General features: G+C 37.8%; 1 long non-coding RNA gene across 1 annotated transcript; it reads left to right on the top strand.

Moving 5' to 3' along the window:
* The first annotated feature begins 3,007 nt into the window (after positions 1–3,007).
* On the top strand, positions 3,008–17,646 carry LOC117244737. The gene is made up of 5 exons (XR_004498368.1): positions 3,008–3,082; positions 4,116–4,191; positions 12,252–12,348; positions 12,710–12,898; positions 13,517–17,646. It is a non-coding gene; the product is annotated as an uncharacterized LOC117244737 (long non-coding RNA).
* The last annotated feature ends 605 nt before the right edge of the window (positions 17,647–18,251 follow it).

Raw genomic sequence — 18,251 nt, forward strand, 5'->3', positions numbered from 1 at the left:
TTTTTTTAGCAACAGTTCCTTCTGTGCAAAACCCCCTCCCCCCCCCTCAATTGCACATTCATTTACGTGATCTAGAAGCCAGCATTGATTATGAGAGCAACTCAGAGGGGTACCTGGTGATAAATTAATAACTTCAGTTAGGAGACTGCTTCCCCCCTATTCTGCCCAAGACTAGATACTACAAGGGGGAAGGATATATAGAGATAGTGTTAAAATACAGACCTTGGTGCCTATTGAGTCCACTGAATTCTTTCCACTATAGAGTTTTTCATTTGTGGGTAAAGATGAAGTGCAGCTTTTGATTAGAAGGAAATCTTTTATCGTTAATAAAAAGAGAATGAGCACTGGGATCAAATAGATCATGGAAATTACATTAAAATTATGGCACTCTCCCACAATTTCTGCTTGATCTTTCATATGATGTTTGTTACATGGTGCACTCCCCTCTCCTCCTGCCCCCTGCACACTGAGCCCCGAGGTGGAGCATCAGGCTGGGCTTTCATCTTTTCTCGATCTTTAAGGTGACACTGTTTAGGAGTAGCAGGGAGACCCATATTACCCTGTGTTTAAAAAATCTGCACCATAGTTTCAGAAATCCTGTCGCTTACTGAACGCAGTCAAAAGCGTGTCTTTGGAATTAATTCTCTTCCGCTAAATTTATTTGGACCGTGTATTTTAAAGCTCCCTTGTTCTGTTTATCTCAGCCAGAGACACGTTAACAATCCCAGGGAAGACTAGTGTCAAAGGAAGGAAGGTGACTGCAGACTGGATGATGATTTTAATTACTACAATTATTGGGAGATTATTCAACAGCATCGTAGATTTGTTTTCTGCCTTGGTAGGAAAGTCTGAGGAGCACTGTGCGAGGAGCATTGTACGAGGATTTTACCTCTTGGTTCACATGCTTTCCAGTGCTGTTACGATGTATAGGTTAGGCACGACAAGCTCAGACTGCAGCAGGTTGGAAATTCAGCCAGTGCTAGCGTTCAGAGAGCTTTCTTAAAACGCAGGTGTTTCTGAATAGGAAGAGTTTAATTAGTAAACGCTTGGACCCAACGTTTACATAGCGTAAAACCGCCTTTCCACACAAGTCCATTAAAGCGGCTCTGCTGACTCGGTAATGAGGTGTGTGCGGTGAGCAGGGTAGCGGCGGCCGGGACGGCGAGCTCGGCGGTCCCTGGCAGCACCCGGCCCGCCCCGGCCCGCCCGGCTCCTCCGCCCCGCGGCTCCCCCGGCGGCGCCGGCCGGGGCGCGGGGAAGCGGCGGCACCGGGCGGGCAGGCAGCGAACGGGCGGGGGCCTCACCGGAGCAGCCTCACCGCGGGGGAGTCCTGTCCCCACATTTCTCCTAGCATCCCGCTTCCGGTGCCCTCCTAGCTTTTTATATCACGTTTTTAGCCAGGCGTGACTCAGAATGTTGATTGCGATTAAGCAAGCTGTCTATCTAGAGATAGAGATATGTGGCAGCGTAATAGGCAGGATGATTGACATTACAAACTTCTCTTCGGTCCACAATGACCGATAAATCCCCCTGCAGCTTTTGTCATTTAATGAATTGCTATTTTGGTAGAGGAAAATATGCCAGACCCCCATTCCTATGTTCTCTTCTTTCCCCCTCACCCTGTCCTGGGATTAGGGCAAGGAAAGAAGGGGAGCCATTCATTATGCTCTTTCTGTGTTCTGTAATTACTGGAACTCGGTCTTAAGGTGAATTTCAGCTCAGATCATGAACCATTTCACGTTCAGATGCAAGCTTGCAATACTTTCCTGGTGGCAATTAGGAGCCTATTACAAGCCATTAGATTGATCAATGTACCTTAAACAATGTGAATGATTTATATGGCAAAGAAAAAAAACCTTCCTACATCCATTGTACTGTTCCAGCGACCAACCTGGCCCTCTGTCTCCATTCATCACAGCTTTAAACAACAAAAGCAATTTATTTAGTAAAACTTAAATGCAAAGAAACAGGCTCAGTTCTTCGTCATCTTGGGCATCCGAGCTTTATCTCTTTATTGTCAAGAGATGTAGGCTGGAAGAATTCGAGTTAGTGGGGTGGGAAGGGAGGGGTAGATTTTGCAGGTTTCCAAATGGATTAATGCACCTTGTACATGAAAGAAGGAAACAAAGAGATCCCTGACTGCTTCCTAAAGAGGACACTAATCTACTGTGCAGATGCAACACAAAGAGGAAAGCTGTAGCTTACACATGTGTTCAACGAAGTGTTTGGTTAGATTATTGTAGCCTTTTAATGACAGTGTGGACACAGAACCATGATCCTTGGAAGTTCCAAGATAGCTAAGGAGTGGAAAGCAGGCTGGGATGTGCCTGTTGATGGAGGGACAAGGATAGGTGAAGTCTTTTTCCCCATAGGTGATTATTCTAACCATTCTACAACTAAGAAACTACAAAATATCAGCTTCTATGAAAGCCAGAGCTGCTATTCTGTAGGCCTCAGGTCTGTCTTTATTTGCCTCCTTTCAGAAGACCCAGGGAAACTCTCACACCTGGAAAATTCCTCCTAGCTCCTGGCAACCCCAGAGTGAAGGGTTGGGAGAGACTGGTGACTTTGCCCTTGCCACCAATTTATTAGAGGGACAGAGATTCAGTTCAGAAGGAAGGAATAGGACCATGATTTACCATTCATTGAACTGATGCCCCCTGTTTCTTGCATTTTTCTTACCTTTTTGCTAATCTTATTTACCTTGATACTTAGCACTCCAAAATTAGTCTCTGCACGTACTAAGTTACTGAATGAATCTTTGGCTTGGTGTTAAACAGTTCTGAAATGCTTCAAATTAAAACTGCTGAGAAACAAAACCCCACACATGTGAACTAACTAAGCCATTCTTTAAAAAGTGACTTTAATAGGACCAGTGTAACTGGTGACATTGTTTGTTAAAAAAAAGCCAAAACATCTGTAAGTCTTTGTTAGCTGGAAATTTATTTTGGACTATCATACGAGAATGTTATTAATTTAAGATTCCAATTATTATTTGTGTTTCAGTAACAATCTGCTCTCTGGAAATTGCTGCAATGCTTGTCAAAAGTCACTGTTTTATCCCGTAATTTTCTACAAGGAGGTAAGCACAGAGCTCCTCAGTATCGGTACAAAGAAAAGAAACAAGGAATGAGTGTCAAGTTCTGTCAAGACATAAGACTCTTTTGCTACAAAACATGGATACAGCCATTCCTGATTTTCCAAGTTGTCCATATGGGGTCAATACTATTCACTTATTTAGTTATCAGCTTCTTTCTTTCTTGCTAGCAGGGTAAAACACAAGGTGTACCATGTAAAACCAAATGATAGCTGCAGTAGGAATAAGAGCAGTCCTCCCCCTGCCCCAAAGGAAAGCCCACATTGAGAAGAACGTTTATGTTGAGAGAAGAGCATTTCTGTTGAGTCTGTCACACACTAAATCCACTTCTTCCCTTTCTTGTAGACCCTACACTATCGAGTGCTTTACCCATAGAATCAGCAGTGTGTCCTGCTCAACTTAAACTTGCTCTTTATCATGGAGGAGGCATCAAAGAAGAATAAAAGATCTGGAGGCCTCTGTCAAAGATTTTGTAGAAATTGTCCATTTAGTCACATTGTGCTTTAAAGTCTTTTTCCCTTCCCAAAGCTTTGTATTTGTCACTTTGCCCAGGAGAGCTACTGGGCCAATCTCCTCAGGACATGTCTTGGCCTTCCTTTACTTTAAGTATTGCTACAAAAACAGTCTACTTTAAGGGATTTCTGCAGTTCTTAACTACTCATATACAAAAGCAGCCTATGCTTCCTAATATGCTGTTTCAGGCCCTTACATTCCAATCTGGCTTGCATTGCCCTTTAATTATCTGTCTTCTTATTGTGATCAAGTGAATTTTTACTAATCTCCACATTTATTGTTAAGGTAAATAGATGCTGCTTTTAATCAGTATGGAGGACCAGACCAATGCAGTTTGAAGTAACTTAAGTCAACTATAAAGGGTTCAATGTGTGTATAATTACAGAGGACGTCAGCTATTCACTCCAGTCTAATTCAGTGTCTGTTTAGAGACAGAGCTCTTCCTTTCCCCTGCTCCCTGTCTCACCTGATTTTCTCCCCACTGCTCTGCAATGCTGGCAAGAAGAACACAGTGGAGGCCAAGCCAGCAGCAGTCCTCCTGAACTTCAGGCTGGATTCATTTAGTGGATTGGAACTCCTAGGTGGGTATAAGCATACGGGTACAATATAACACCTTCTCCCAACAAAAAAGATTGATTGCATCTTAGCCTCGGTATTAAATGTGCTATTATCAGAAGAAGCTGGAATAATGCATGCAGTCACTTTAAAAGAAAGCAGGTTTCCTTTGCGAGCATACTTATTATTTCAATAGTATTTGAGAACTAGTTTAATAGTGGCCACGTTGTTGCTTACTAAAATATATTTGAATTGAACATGTATATATCAAGGTATTTTTTCTTAATTTTAGTTTGAATTATTCCTAAAGTTCTCATTAAATTTACCATTTGTAAAGGACAGATTAAATGAAAATGGCTTTTAGAAAAATAGAGCTGGAAATTATTTTGACCTTTGTGACCTGATAGAGGTGATAATTTGCTGCAGCACTAGATACTGGACGTATCTGACATTTTAGGTATTCCCTCATAGTTTCAGACCTTTGTACAGATGAACTCCACCTGGGACAACTCAGCAGTCAGCTTCTTGTTACCTTAATGTAAATGAGAAGACTACAGCTGTCTTAAACAATCTAGGTGGACACCACCAATGGAAAATTAAACTTGGGCGAGGGCACAGCTAAGAAAAGAATGTCTATTATCCACAATAATGCTCCTAACATTTTCTAAACAGCTATTACCTGTGTCTGTCCATAATTGTCCTTGTTGCAGTAATGTTGCAATCTTTCTTTCTGAACAGTTACAGAAATCTCTCCCCACTGACTTTTCCATATGTAAACAACCTATACTGCATTTTATAATGTAAAACAAATGTGGTAAGTAGGTCCCACATTAAAAAATCATTTTGAGTGGAATGTCTGAAATGCTCAGGGGATTTTGCGGGGGAGGTTAGAAAATACGACAACTTGCACTCAGTTTCCAAATGCATTCCCATATATGCAGAGGAGTGTCCCTAGGACCTATAGAGCGCATTGTTACTGAATTTGGATTGTCACTGAGAACAAATAAGTCACTTTCTCTTTTGCAAAACGATGCAAAATAAGCTGTAGTGGATTTTTGTTATCTAATAGTTCTCATGGCTTTTACTGGACATCAACATAACTAAATTCTTATATTGACAATAAAAATATTTGTCTATTTAGAAAACAACATGATGGCAAAATTCACAGTTACAGGAAAAAAAAAATAGAAGCCAAAATCTATATAATCACACCCCTCTATTTGTAATCTTTTTAGATAAAACATGCTAGTTACTCTAATTGAAATGTGATTCTCTGTAAGGGCAGATCATTATACACCTCAGAGGGATTGAAAGCAGGGAAACAAAATGCAAGTTTCACATTTCTAAAACCTCTTCTCCGTAATTAAGAGATAGGATGTTGACAATTTCCACACAGTACTAAACATAGTGTAACTTGATCCTCTGTGATGTATTTTGGAGGAAATTTAGCAAAGCTCCCAGGTTTGTTCACCTGCAACATGTACAAAAATGTGTCCTGTTTGTCTGTTTTTTTGTAAGCATCCTGGCTGAAAGTGCAGCTCTAGGAGGAAGAGTAGGCAGTGTCCTCCAGCTCTTGCCTATTATCACTGTACATACATCAGGATGTAAAGTCATGAAGCCAGACCTTTCAGCCAGTACCCAAGGTATTATGTACTAACTTCAAAAGAGACTTTATCTGAGTGAGAATTACATGCTCCTATTCAAAGTAAGATGTTGAAGTTAGTGCACATAGAAACTCGTGCTTGTTCAGAGGAAATTTTCTAAAAAGGTGTGAAGTGTAAAATACAATTGCAGGCTTTGGAAAGATAAGTTTCGTAATGCTTTACCTCCCCAGACTGTTTTGAAACCCTCTTTTCCCAGCAGTGTGGGGAGTGCTGATATCCAGAACACAGAGATGCAATACTGCATTTTTCCAGGAAGTAGCTGTGGTACCCACAAACTGACTAGCTACATTCCATGAAGCAACAGGAGCGCAGGAACAATTCTTTGTGCCCAAAGTATGTACTGGAGATGCTACAAAATGTGGTTTATTGCCATATTAGGGATGGACTGAGCCCATATAACACTGAATGTTCTAATGGTGTGCAAAACCCTGCAGTATCTGGAATTTTGCAGCTCCAAGACCAAAATTTTACAAACACTAATTATTTGCAGATGGTGCCTTACCTTACTTGCAAGTGTGAGTGTCTGCACACTCACAATTGTAACTGCATAATGGAGAGGGAGGGGATCTCTGTAAATAAACTGCTTAAAAAGAAAACCAAATAGTCAAACTAGCAGCTTGGTAGTTTGATGTTAAATTGCCTATTGTTACAGTATTTTTCAAATAGCTGTTACCATAACAACATTTTTTTTCTTTAAATTTTTTTTAGCTGTTGGGAAAAAAAAAATCTTGCCAGAATTCTTCCATAATAGCTTCCATTAATAGCACTGTCTTCTGTTGGGGAGGCCAGTGCTGATGTCTCCTGCTGTCACAAGTCACTCGCACATCTAGCAGATGTTTTGTTTGATAAGGCAAATTTGAGCTTTGTAGAACACGTTGTGTTTTTTCATCCATCCCCAAAGAGCACATATCAGTTAGGATGAGATTCCAAGCTGATCATTTGCTAGGAGACAAGGTGTGTGATACCTGTCAGCAGAATGTGACCCACCCCTGAAAAGCTATCTCAGACTGCACTGTAAAGATTCTCCTTTAACGTAGCAATAGTGTCCCAAGCACCAAGAGACAGACCTTGGAGCCATACATACAACAACAAAAAAAAGAAAATAATAATGGGAAGGAGGGAGAAAGAAGGTAAAAGTCCTTTAGGAGCCCAGTGTTTTTCTCTGATTCTGTAGCACATATTTTACTAGATTCTTAATGTAAATGCTGTAGATGAAAGTGGTTTATCTCTATCAAACAAAAGTAAAAACAATTGGAAAAAGTGAAAGAAAAGGAATCCGCTTTAAACATTGATGCTGCCCCAGCAACACTAGCAATTTTATTTTGGATTCGAGTAATTTGCATGACTAAGAAATAATTGCTTTTCTAGCCCCTCCACACTCTTCAATGTGGCAAACATGTCCAGATTATTATATTTAATAATTTGTCTGCTAATACCATCTTGTTTCTGGAAACAGAGACCCAACTATTTATTTTTGCAAGGCTTATTTTATAATCAGGTTTTTCATTCTATAATCAGCTAGGACCATATTTTAGTGTAAGTTGTTTGAATTTTTTTAAGCATTTAATGCAGAATAAGAGAAGGTTCCATGAAATACTTGAATGCTATATAAAATTTCTTAGAGGAGAAGAAAATATTGCTATATGTTATTTCTGTGTTAATGACCTGGATCAGAATGAGTAGCAGCTAGCCAGCCCATAGGGCATGCTACTTTTGCAGAGGAAGGTGTGTTACTGTGTACATCCCAATATGTGCACATGTGTGTGCCCATGTTTTCTTTGTACTACCTAAAAATAATATTGAAAAATCTTAAAACAGTGTTGCTAAACAGTGTACTTTAATTTCCATACTCTTTTATGTAAATCTACATTCACAAGAGTAGTTTAAGTTAATTCCAGAGAGGGCATTCCATATCTGTACAACTGTAAGTGACACTACAAAACAAAGTGGTTATCTGGTCATAAGGCTTCAATGAGACTACTGCCAGAACATCAGATCTTCTGTTTATTTGTGAAGGTATAAAACATTTCGGTGAACCTGAAGACAGCAGTGTTGAAAATAACATCACAAATCCTGTTGCTCTGTTTCAAATTCTGAATAGATAGGGTGAAATTCAGATTTTTCTTTCCCAATGTGTAGCTGAAAATGTTTTTTAAGTAAATTGTTTCCCCCTATATTTCTGTGTATTTAAAAACATACGCACTTGGATGTATTTCCACTTTTAAGAATGCTAGTTCCAGTTTTAAGAATGCAACAAGTCCAGCATTGGTCTGTCTGCTGTAGTTTCTGGTTTAGCAACAGAGCTGTGCCAGGTTTAACTAAGACATTTTGATCACTCATGATTTAACATAAAAAGGTGAAAGTGGTACTATAGATGTCTGCAATTTGACTGATAATGTTAAGAATGTTCATCCACACACTGTCCATTCTATTTGCTTTGATGAAGTGAGGTTACTAAACCTGAGATCATTTCATGCGGGCAACAAATCTGAAGTTTTGAAGTCGAGTGACAAGTACTGCATGCTCCGTATTGGTTGTAAGTGCATGTAACAAGTGTTAATGAGATGCAGTAAATTAGTTAACAAAAAAAATCTCTTGCATTCACACCACTCGGAGTAACTAGGATCAAGAAGACAAGCTTTAAACAGAAAGAGCTTTTATACCCTGCTCCAGGAGTGTGAGCAGTCATGGTAGGTTGCTCTTGAACTCATAACTACTGAGAGGACTTTGGAAATGGGCACTATTTGAACTTCTGAGCATGGTCTATAATCTTGCTCAATAATTACATCAGCTGTGATAGTTTAATTCAGTGTAGGTATCTAAAACTATTCCTGAAATGAATAATAGGCATGCTTTATAGCTTATGCATGTCAGAAGTTATAAGACAAGTCTCATCATGGAATGTAACTATTTTAACATGACTTTTTAAATAGTCCAACCATTTAAAACAATTACATAACATTTTTTCTCCAATTTTTAAAACAAAAAATGTTTCTTTGTATTTATAGGGTTGAATATAGTTAAGTGACCTCTACAAAAACTTCCTCTTTGAAGTGTTCTCTGAAGAGATCTTCAAGGCAGCTGAGTGCCTCAGATTGTGATTTTGTAAGGTTTTGATGCTAGAAAATTGTTTAACAAACAGCTCCAAAATATTGAGATTTTGATTAATAACATACAGTGTCACGGTATTTAAATAATATAAAGTTTGAAATCTAACATGTGGCAGAAGACTATGTGTTCCACATGGTTAGGAGAATAGGAATGGGGGCATACCAATATCTGAGCAGGAGGGAAATAGTTATACAGAGCCAATTAAACTGTTGTTTAGGAATATATTATACTGTTGTCTCTACTTGTGCCAGAACTTTTCCTCTGAATTCATGGTTGAAGAGGATGCTGCTTCAGCAGAATAGGGAGTTTGGGTTACTGTTGCTTTTTTTTATGTGTATATACTCTGCAGAACCCTGGATTTGGTTAACATTGACTTGTCAACAGACAACAGTTTGGGAATATTAGCCTAATTTCTTAAAATAGTAATATGTGAATAATTTAGGAAATCTAGATGAGTATAACAGTCTTGAAGAGCAATGCTCACACTGCAATCAGTTCTAAGGCCTCAGTACATTTCACTGTAGTTAAATTCCTGTAGAGTTTCATGCTCTTCTCAGTGTTGAAACTTTTCTCATAAAAGAGTACTCTGCCAAAAGAAGTTTTACTCTGTCTAAGGAAGCAAATACTACTGTATCTGGAGTCTTTGCAATGACAGGACTTTAACTAATGTTTAGATATGCTCTACTGGCCTACACTGAGGGGTTAATTTAAAAATCCCACCTCATTTATACCCTCATTACCACTAGATTAGGATCGCATCTAATCCCATAGTAATTACATATTAGCTGTGTATATTATCTGATGTTTGCATATGAGTTTTTATTTTAATAAATGAAAAGTAGAAAACCCAACTCTGGCATCTATACCCCATTTGCATATATACTTTTTAAATTCTAAACCAGAAAAAAATTTGTAGCTGTAATCTGTATTTTAGGGTAACCCAAAAGGGATTTCAAAAAAGCTAAAAGCATTGATTTAAAAAAATAAAAAAAAAATAACAGGAGCAAAATACAAAATACAAAATAGTTAACTACTTGATGTGAATACATTAATATCAGAATATGCAAGTTGCCATTTATCATGCCATTGCAATGCTGCACCTGTCCAGACATAACACTGTTGGAAGATGAGCTCTACCTGTAATTCTTACTGATGCAAATATTTCTTTGTTATTTTTAATTGTTGGAAGTAGTGGGTAGCTGTAGAGATGTACAGTGGAAAAGATTAATAACCTACATTTCTGAGCAGTTTTGCATTTGATCTATCAGTTTGAGGAAAATACTTCCAAATGCAGGTCTCTATTAGTGATGGAAATATCACTAATAATTGCAATATGAAAGTGCTTTCATATTGCAATATGAATTTGCTTTCAGCAGTGCACTATGTAAAATGGACAATGAAATTAAAGTTATTCTGTTTTCAGATCAATGTAGGCATGAATTTTAAAAATGTGAATAAAAGAGCTCATTCAGCAAGCCCTACTAGTTATGTCTAGCTTATATTTACAGATTGTTTAATTGTGGATTGGTATTACTAAATCTCAAGAATTATTTTGCAGTTGTTGGAATTAACATTAAAAATAGTCTCAATTTAATATCTTTCAGAAGAGTTGAAGCTAAATGTTACAAAAGTAAAATGTAAATAGTAAGTAAGAGTTTTACAGCCAAATTATTATCTAATGACTGGAATCCAACTTCAGAATCATTACAGAACTTCTTTTTTAGTGTTCATTCACCCCACCATAGATATAATTTAATAAAAAATTTGAAAGAACATTTTAATAAACAGGAATATGACAAATCTTTGTGAGATTAGGATTAATGGATTAATCCTAAAGATTTTGAGATTGTAGATTACCATCTTTAATCTCAAATAAACAGAAGGTAGTCTCTCAAAATTCTTAAGCACAAATACATTTTAGTTAGTTTTGGGGGTTTTTTTCCTAGATAGTTTCTGTAGGTGAATTTCCAATCTGTTGATGTACATACCTACCACAGCTCACTGTCTATTGCAATTTCAAATTTCAAAACTAAGTAGGCTGGTATTTCTTTAGTCAATAATGCTGAAAGGTACATGCTGAAAAAGGAGGAAAACCCTAAAAACATTAAAATATCAAATATTTTCAAAGTGCTTAACTCATGCAGTCTCCGAGAATTACAGAAATTTAAAACTGCTGTAGTGAAGTTTCTGACAAAATGCTTTTTAGTACTGAGTTCTTTGTCATGTATGGGAAGGCTAATCAAAGTCTGAGGCACCCTTGCTGTTCCAATTTCATCTTTCCAGAAAGACTGGTCTCTGAGATACTGAGGCATCGGTTTTTCACCTGATGGTTTGTTGATGAGGCTTCACAACCAAATCCTCACGGTGTGTGAGTTAGAGAGCTGGCTCTAGGCAAGTTCAAGTTAAGTCATTTGTATCCATGTCACTTTGGACGTGTCTTGTTTTGTGAGCAATTAAAAAAATAGGTCATGTTTTGTACTCTGGAGATATTGCCGCTTGTGATTCTCTCAAAATTTAAACATTTTGCATGCCTCAGACCACTTGCAGGGTAAATGGAGTCCCCTGCTGAGTAGCTAATAGGGGAACTCACACTTTCAAGAAAAGTGTGTCTAATAGCAGGGGATTACTATAAATCTCCTGGTTTGATGTACACCCTCGCTTAAATGTTATGGGAGTGGCTTCGGTATCCTGCAGCTTCTGCATCCCACTTGTAGCTGCAGCCAGGCATATTTACAAATTCATTGAAGGCAGAAATTTTTAAAGAGGAGCTATCAAATTTCCTTAGAGATATCAAAAATCAAAAATTAAGTAATCGGTTTACCTTTCTTCCCTCCTTCAAAATGCTACATGTTCTTATTATTTTCAAGTTGCAGTCACAATTCAGGGGGATTTTTGAATTCTGTGATAGTTGAATATGGACTGCATATATATATATTCAATTTAAAGCAGAGAAAGTGAAAGAAGTAAAACTACTTTTGAAATTAATTTATAAACTGTGTGCATTACATATAATACTATGTTGTGCACTAGAAAGTATTTATGTGAAACTGACCTCTGAAGTAAGAAAAAAGTCCAGCCAGAAAATATTTGATAAATATAATGATTGCATTTATTCACTTTATACTCTTGGACATAGTGTGTCCCAGGCACCATTTGTGATTCACAGACTGCTGGTTATTTCTAAAAGAATCTCCGGAAATTTTCTGAAAAACTAGGTTCATCCACAGAACATCACTTTCACAATTAATGGTTTTCATTAATTTTGTAGCTTCCTGAAACACTAGAGAAGCTTCCTTGATTTTCTTTTCTAGGCCAAAGATCTCTTGAGCTTTGTTTCCTGAAAGACTTCACTTGGGTGTTTCTAAGACAACTTGATGTTCCTCAGCTGGGCAGAAGGCATTCAAGCAGGTACTAAGTGTAATAAGTCTGGATAAGAGACCAGTCATGTTTTTAATTGCCTTATTCCTCTTCTAGTTTTAGGAAGTGGATAGTGTATCGTGATTACTCTGCTGTTCATACTTTCAGGTACAGAACAGGAAGGTAGCTGGGATTTGTGTATATTACAAACAACATGTTCTTTTTAATTAATATGTCTATTAAAGGTAGTTTTGTGGCTAGCACAGCTGTCAGTCTAACAGCAGACATAGCTTCATTTCTGTGGGTGTCATTTACCCCCTGTGTTATCACAGCAGTGAGGTGAATACTCGCACTGGTGACCGTCATCTCTTTCCTGACTGAATGCTGTTCTTAGGCATTTTGTGCTTCACAGTATACCTCTCCAGAGAAGTGGGAATCTTAAGCTTGAAAGACTCCTGAGGCAAATGGTATTTCAGTCTCATTGAAATCCAGCGAGGCACCAAGCACTGAACAAAAACCCCCCAGAAATTACAGAAGAAATAACAGGAGAGACTTGAAATCACCTGAATCAATAGGAGTTCTTACCCTGCCCTGCAGATAGGTGAGTTCTCAAATGATGCTGCTGCTGTTGTCAATTCCCTTGAATACCTGACCCATGAGGCTGAAAGTGAACTGATAGGATGTTTCCTGTGTTGCCACACATGAATAACTCAAAAATATACAGAAGATACAGGCAAAGTATGATTACTATTTTCCTATGAGGAAATCTGAGTTGGTAAGTGTGTTGAGGTTTGTGTTGGGTGGACTTTCAGTGCTTCAGAATCTTCCCTTGATTGTTGAATGTCTTTAAAAGTAGCCCATGTTTCTGCTGGGATCATGAATAAAACATTAGCTAACATAAGAAGTAACACAGATAATTGCAGTGAAAATGGCTAACTTTATCTCAGATTCATCTGTGAAGTCATCTAGATTTTTTTTCAGTGAAACATGCAAAATTAATATGTGAGCCCCTATTTTTGTTTTGAAGTGTATTTTCTTCATTTTTAGCTTAGTTTTTGCAGTGTGAATTTGTGTATTTTAATCCTTCTTTTGCTTTGAGAACAAGACATGGTTTGTCTCTTTGCATAGTAAAATTAAGAATGTCATCTGGAGTCTGCTGAATTAGGGAAAACAACTTGGATACATTGAAACAATTTATAACTTTTGTTCTCTGTAATAGGAATTAAGGCTGATCAGGACATACTCTTTGTCCTAGTACTACTCTGAAACAAAGAAAGATGAGGACTGGAATTGCAGATTCAGAGAAGGCAAGTAAGTTTCCAGTCTAAGAGTTAAGAAAAGAGAAGCAATCATTCAATCAGAATCATTCAAGTTAGTATTTAATGATAGACTGAAACTTGCATTTGGGAAATCACTTCATAACTTACCCCAGATAAAATGAAAAGAGTAGTACCTTTTACCTGAAAGACAAAAAAAAGTAGTATTTTTCTCAACCATCTACTTAAGAAAATTGGGTATAAATTGATACGAATTGGTTATTGAAGCAGAGGCACCACTAAAACTGTGACTGATTCTATTAAGTCCTCTCCCATTTTGTCCTGCAAAACAATCTCATATTCTCATTAGAATGTCTGGAGACAGCTCTGTGAGTGACTACAGATTTCTTTTCAAGAGTCTGTAAATGTTTCAGATGCATCTGAGAGGCCATACACCGGTTACACATTAACATTTGCCAAAAATACTGACACTTCATTGTTACTGAACTAACATAACACAGCTATTCATACTTGGCCACCTACCTACGCATTCCAATATACAAAACACTGTGAGGGAAGAAAATTGAAGTGGGATCATCATTTGGCAGATACATATCATAAATTAGCGATCTTCCCAAGGCTTTTCACTGAACCAACATCGCAGCTAAATAGCTGTCACCGGTAAGAACTATGCTCACACTGTAAGGAAATGGAGTAAGAAGAAATCATTAATACAAACATTATTAAACAGTTATTGATTCTTCGGAAGATAAACTGAGAGGGACATACAAACATTCTCAGTTGTATCAAGGCACCAAGGTAAGGAGTGCCAGTTATTGAAAGCTGCTTGAGTCAGGACCCTGAGTGAAGCATAAGGGGTCACTTATGTCATGACAACCTTTGTCCACCTGTTGAGGAGCTTGGCTGCCTGTGCTCGGGGCAAGACTGTCACCTGGGATCAGGTGCTGTGAAATAGGCCTGTGGGACATTCCCACTGGGGGCTTCTTGTCTGTTGAGAGGTATGTTCACACTCAGATGTGAGGTTGCAGGTGTGCCAGCTCCTGGTTCTGTGACCTGTGAAGATCACAGGTCTGATCTCTGGTCTGATCTCCAGTCTGTTGTCACTTGGCTACCTGGCTTGACCACACACCTGTTTTGTCACTACTGATTTTTCTGGCAGTGAATGATTTCTGGCTAATCTTGGTTGCCACTGCCAAACCTGCTTTGCTGTTTTTGCTCAGGTATTATGGGGAAGTAGTTCCCACTGGTCTTGCTGTCCCCCTTTGTGCCTGGTTGGAGTTCTGTGGGTGGCTCACCTGCTCCAGGCCACCAGCTGCCCTGGTGAGAAGGGGACAGTGTTTCCAGCCCCTGGGCGGTTAGCTGGAGCCACCAACAGGCACATTTCTCACTTGGCTTCCTTAGAGAAGAACTTCAAGGAATTTCGATACTTGTGTTTCAAATGGAAGGAAGCAGGACACATAGGAACCAGATTTCCTCTAATTAATACCACAAGACACATTTATTTTGGTGGGAGAGACTGTAGCCAATTGTAAATACCTTTATAAATGTTTTTGGAATTGATGGTCTACTTTTGCAAGCCTCTCCAGATCCTTACGACCTTCAAGACTTCCATCTGTTATCCAAAATGAAACACTAATGGATATAGTTTTACAGAGTATGTTAATTAAAAAAAAAAAAAAAAAAGTAATGCTGAAATCACTGACATACTTGGTTAGTGTTTTGTAATTAATATTTTTCCCCCTTTTAAAACCACTAAAGCACTTTGTGGACTGTTACTCTGCCACTACTATCAAATAAGGTAGGAAATATTTTAGAATATTTTGATTCCTATTTTTACTCCAATTTACATTATGGCATATTAAAGATTTCCATTGTTCAAATTGGTGAACTGATGTTTAAATGTCTTTACACTTTTCATCATGGATTTGATATAACTAATGTAACTAATTAGTACTGAAGTACAACTTTTATCACATTTTTGCAGATATACTTTTAAAACATTTATTCTGATTATTTGTTTATTAAGATATGCTAATTCAAATAAAAATGTTGATTTGATTTAGTAAGAACTCTGACATCTGTTCATAATCCTTCATATAAAACTCCTAACAAGAATTCTGTTAGTCCCGTAACATAGTGGTATTACTGTAAATGTCACAAAGGGTTTATGTTTTTACCATTTTAAACAAAGATGTTCAATGCTAATACCTATTCCTCAACTATCTTTTTGAAACCACTATCCTGAGAAGTAAATAATGTTTGGAAGAAGGCAAATTTTTAATGCAGAGCAGCACAGTCATCAATAGCCTACAAAATACACTTTAAAAATCATGCTTTTGCAAACATGGCACAGACTCTGCTGTAGCACTGAATGCTCTAAAAGCTGCAGATATATTTTAGAAAACACTGATGAAGCCATTACTGCTTCATGCATTTGTTCATAGTATATATCATTATTCAAGAAATTTAAGAACCATAATGATGGAAAATCACACAGAAAGAAAAGGAACATGGACTTTGTCAGAAACAAGGGCTACATTTTTATTCAAGAGGCCTATAATGATGGAAAATCACAGTGAAAGGCAGAGACGAAACAGGGATCCCATAAAGGGACTGACACACCACAGTGGCACAAGTAGTAGAACCGTCACAGCAAGTGGATAAAAATAAAGAAAACAAAATTAACTAGAGAAGAGCTGGATTCCAGGATGAAGCAGAAAACAGAAGCAAATCACAGTAAATGCTGAAGATTAATTTCAAAGAATCTGCTGAGAATGAGTGCAGAGACAAGTTCCATCAATATTAATGAAACTGAAATAGAACTCCAAATGACCATGAGTACAAAATGGCACACAAAGCATTTTCTTTTAAATAGGTTGGAGATTAGATCATAAGACCTTCCCAAAAATGAACAGAATACACAAAAGATGTTATTATGGGAAAAACGATAAACAATCACAACATAATTAATATTTCTATAGTTCTTTTTTAAGATTTATCAGCATGCACATTTATTATAAAAGGATGGTTCATAGAAGAGATATTTAGGAAAATAAGCAGAGAAGAGTATTTTCTCATGTACAATGTTCCACAAATATCTTAAAGGGATCTTGTATAACTTCAAGTAGCTGTCTTTGACTCATTTTTTTTAAGCAGTCTAAAAGAGCTAGATACCTCAAATCCTTAATAATATGTTCCATTTTAGGTTTATATAATGCACAAGGAAATGTTATTGCCCACCTTGAAGTGAAAAAAACAATAACTGTTACATATAAGTTGACAGTCAAAGTTCTGTGCAGTCAGGAAATAAGCTTTTCTTCCTAAATTACTTAAGCTGCCCACTCGTATTACACAGCCATGAGTATAGGCTGTGGATCTTTCAGAGATTCTTGTATTCTTGACATTAAAAAGTTTTGTCCCACCGGCTGACAACTGTATTCACTTCTCATCAGATAGCCTATGTTTAGAAACAAAGGGTCACACTTTAAAGACCTGATTTTTAAAAAAGACCAACACCAATGTGTAATTTCTTGGATGATGTTGTCAGGAGTCCTGTAAATTGTGACTGGCATGTCAAATACTGTAAAATCTTTAGCAGAAGAGCAGAGCGAGTACCTTTTCCGATAAAAATTGCTCTTTCCTATGAACGTTCATTGTGACAGGCAAAATTTCAGTGTCACAGAGAGAGAGGCACTATCAATCTGTTTCACTTATGTAAAAAATTAAACTATTAAAGGCTTTTTCATTTGTCATAAGAGTGGCCACATCTTTCTTCTCATAGCAGGTCACTGATGTTATTTCAGTGCCTTCCCACAGCTGATCAGCAGTAGTTCTCTACTTTAGGGTTCTCAATGCGCCTGCTGCCAATGCATAAACCTTTCTTTTACATTGTAGTAAAGATGTGATGATCTAAATAAAGCTATTGAGAGGAATAAAAATACTTTGTAGGGCAAGGTTTTGGTTTAAAAGGGAGACTGGGATATAAAATACTGGAATAAGTGTAAAAATGATGTAGATTAGGTTTGGCAGAAAAACAGTTATTTGTGGTAGGCCATACTCTCGTGTTTCTTCATTGGGGCAGAAATTACATAGTGGCAGCCAGTAGTTAAACTCTGGCTGAAAATCCCTCTCCAGAATTTATTTGGGTTGTGAAATCCCTAGTGAAATCTCTGTCCAAGCAGTCATGCTGTTAAGTCAAACTTTGGTTGCACCCACAAAAATATTACAATTGTGAGGCAACAGAATTTCTATGATCATATGTTATTTCTTAATATGGTGATAGTAATCTTTACCACTTGATAAGTAATTTCTTAGTGTTTGGTAATAGGGTTTCATTGTCTTTCCCAAACTCCTCTGCAGAGGTGTCCTCAAGCTTTGGCTGCTCAGCAAGCACTTGCTGGATCCCTGTTCTGCTGTGTGCATCCTCCAGACCAGCAACTAGCAGGGCAGGAGAGTGATCTCTTTCTGATACAGATGTGAGTGTAACTCTCCTTTAGGACAACAGGGCATGGGATACACTGCAAAGCTGACTGCTGAACAGGTTTGTATCAGGTGCACTGGCACCTGAACAGCTGCTGCCGGATGACGGTGGGTGCAAGGCTACTTGAGAAATGAGGATTGCCAGGGTTTCTGCAATTGCTGTACACTCCTGGTTTATGCTGGCAGCACCAATAATGT

Source organism: Parus major, chromosome 7 (genome assembly GCF_001522545.3).
Source record: "Parus major isolate Abel chromosome 7, Parus_major1.1, whole genome shotgun sequence".
NCBI classification, from domain to species: domain Eukaryota; kingdom Metazoa; phylum Chordata; class Aves; order Passeriformes; family Paridae; genus Parus; species Parus major.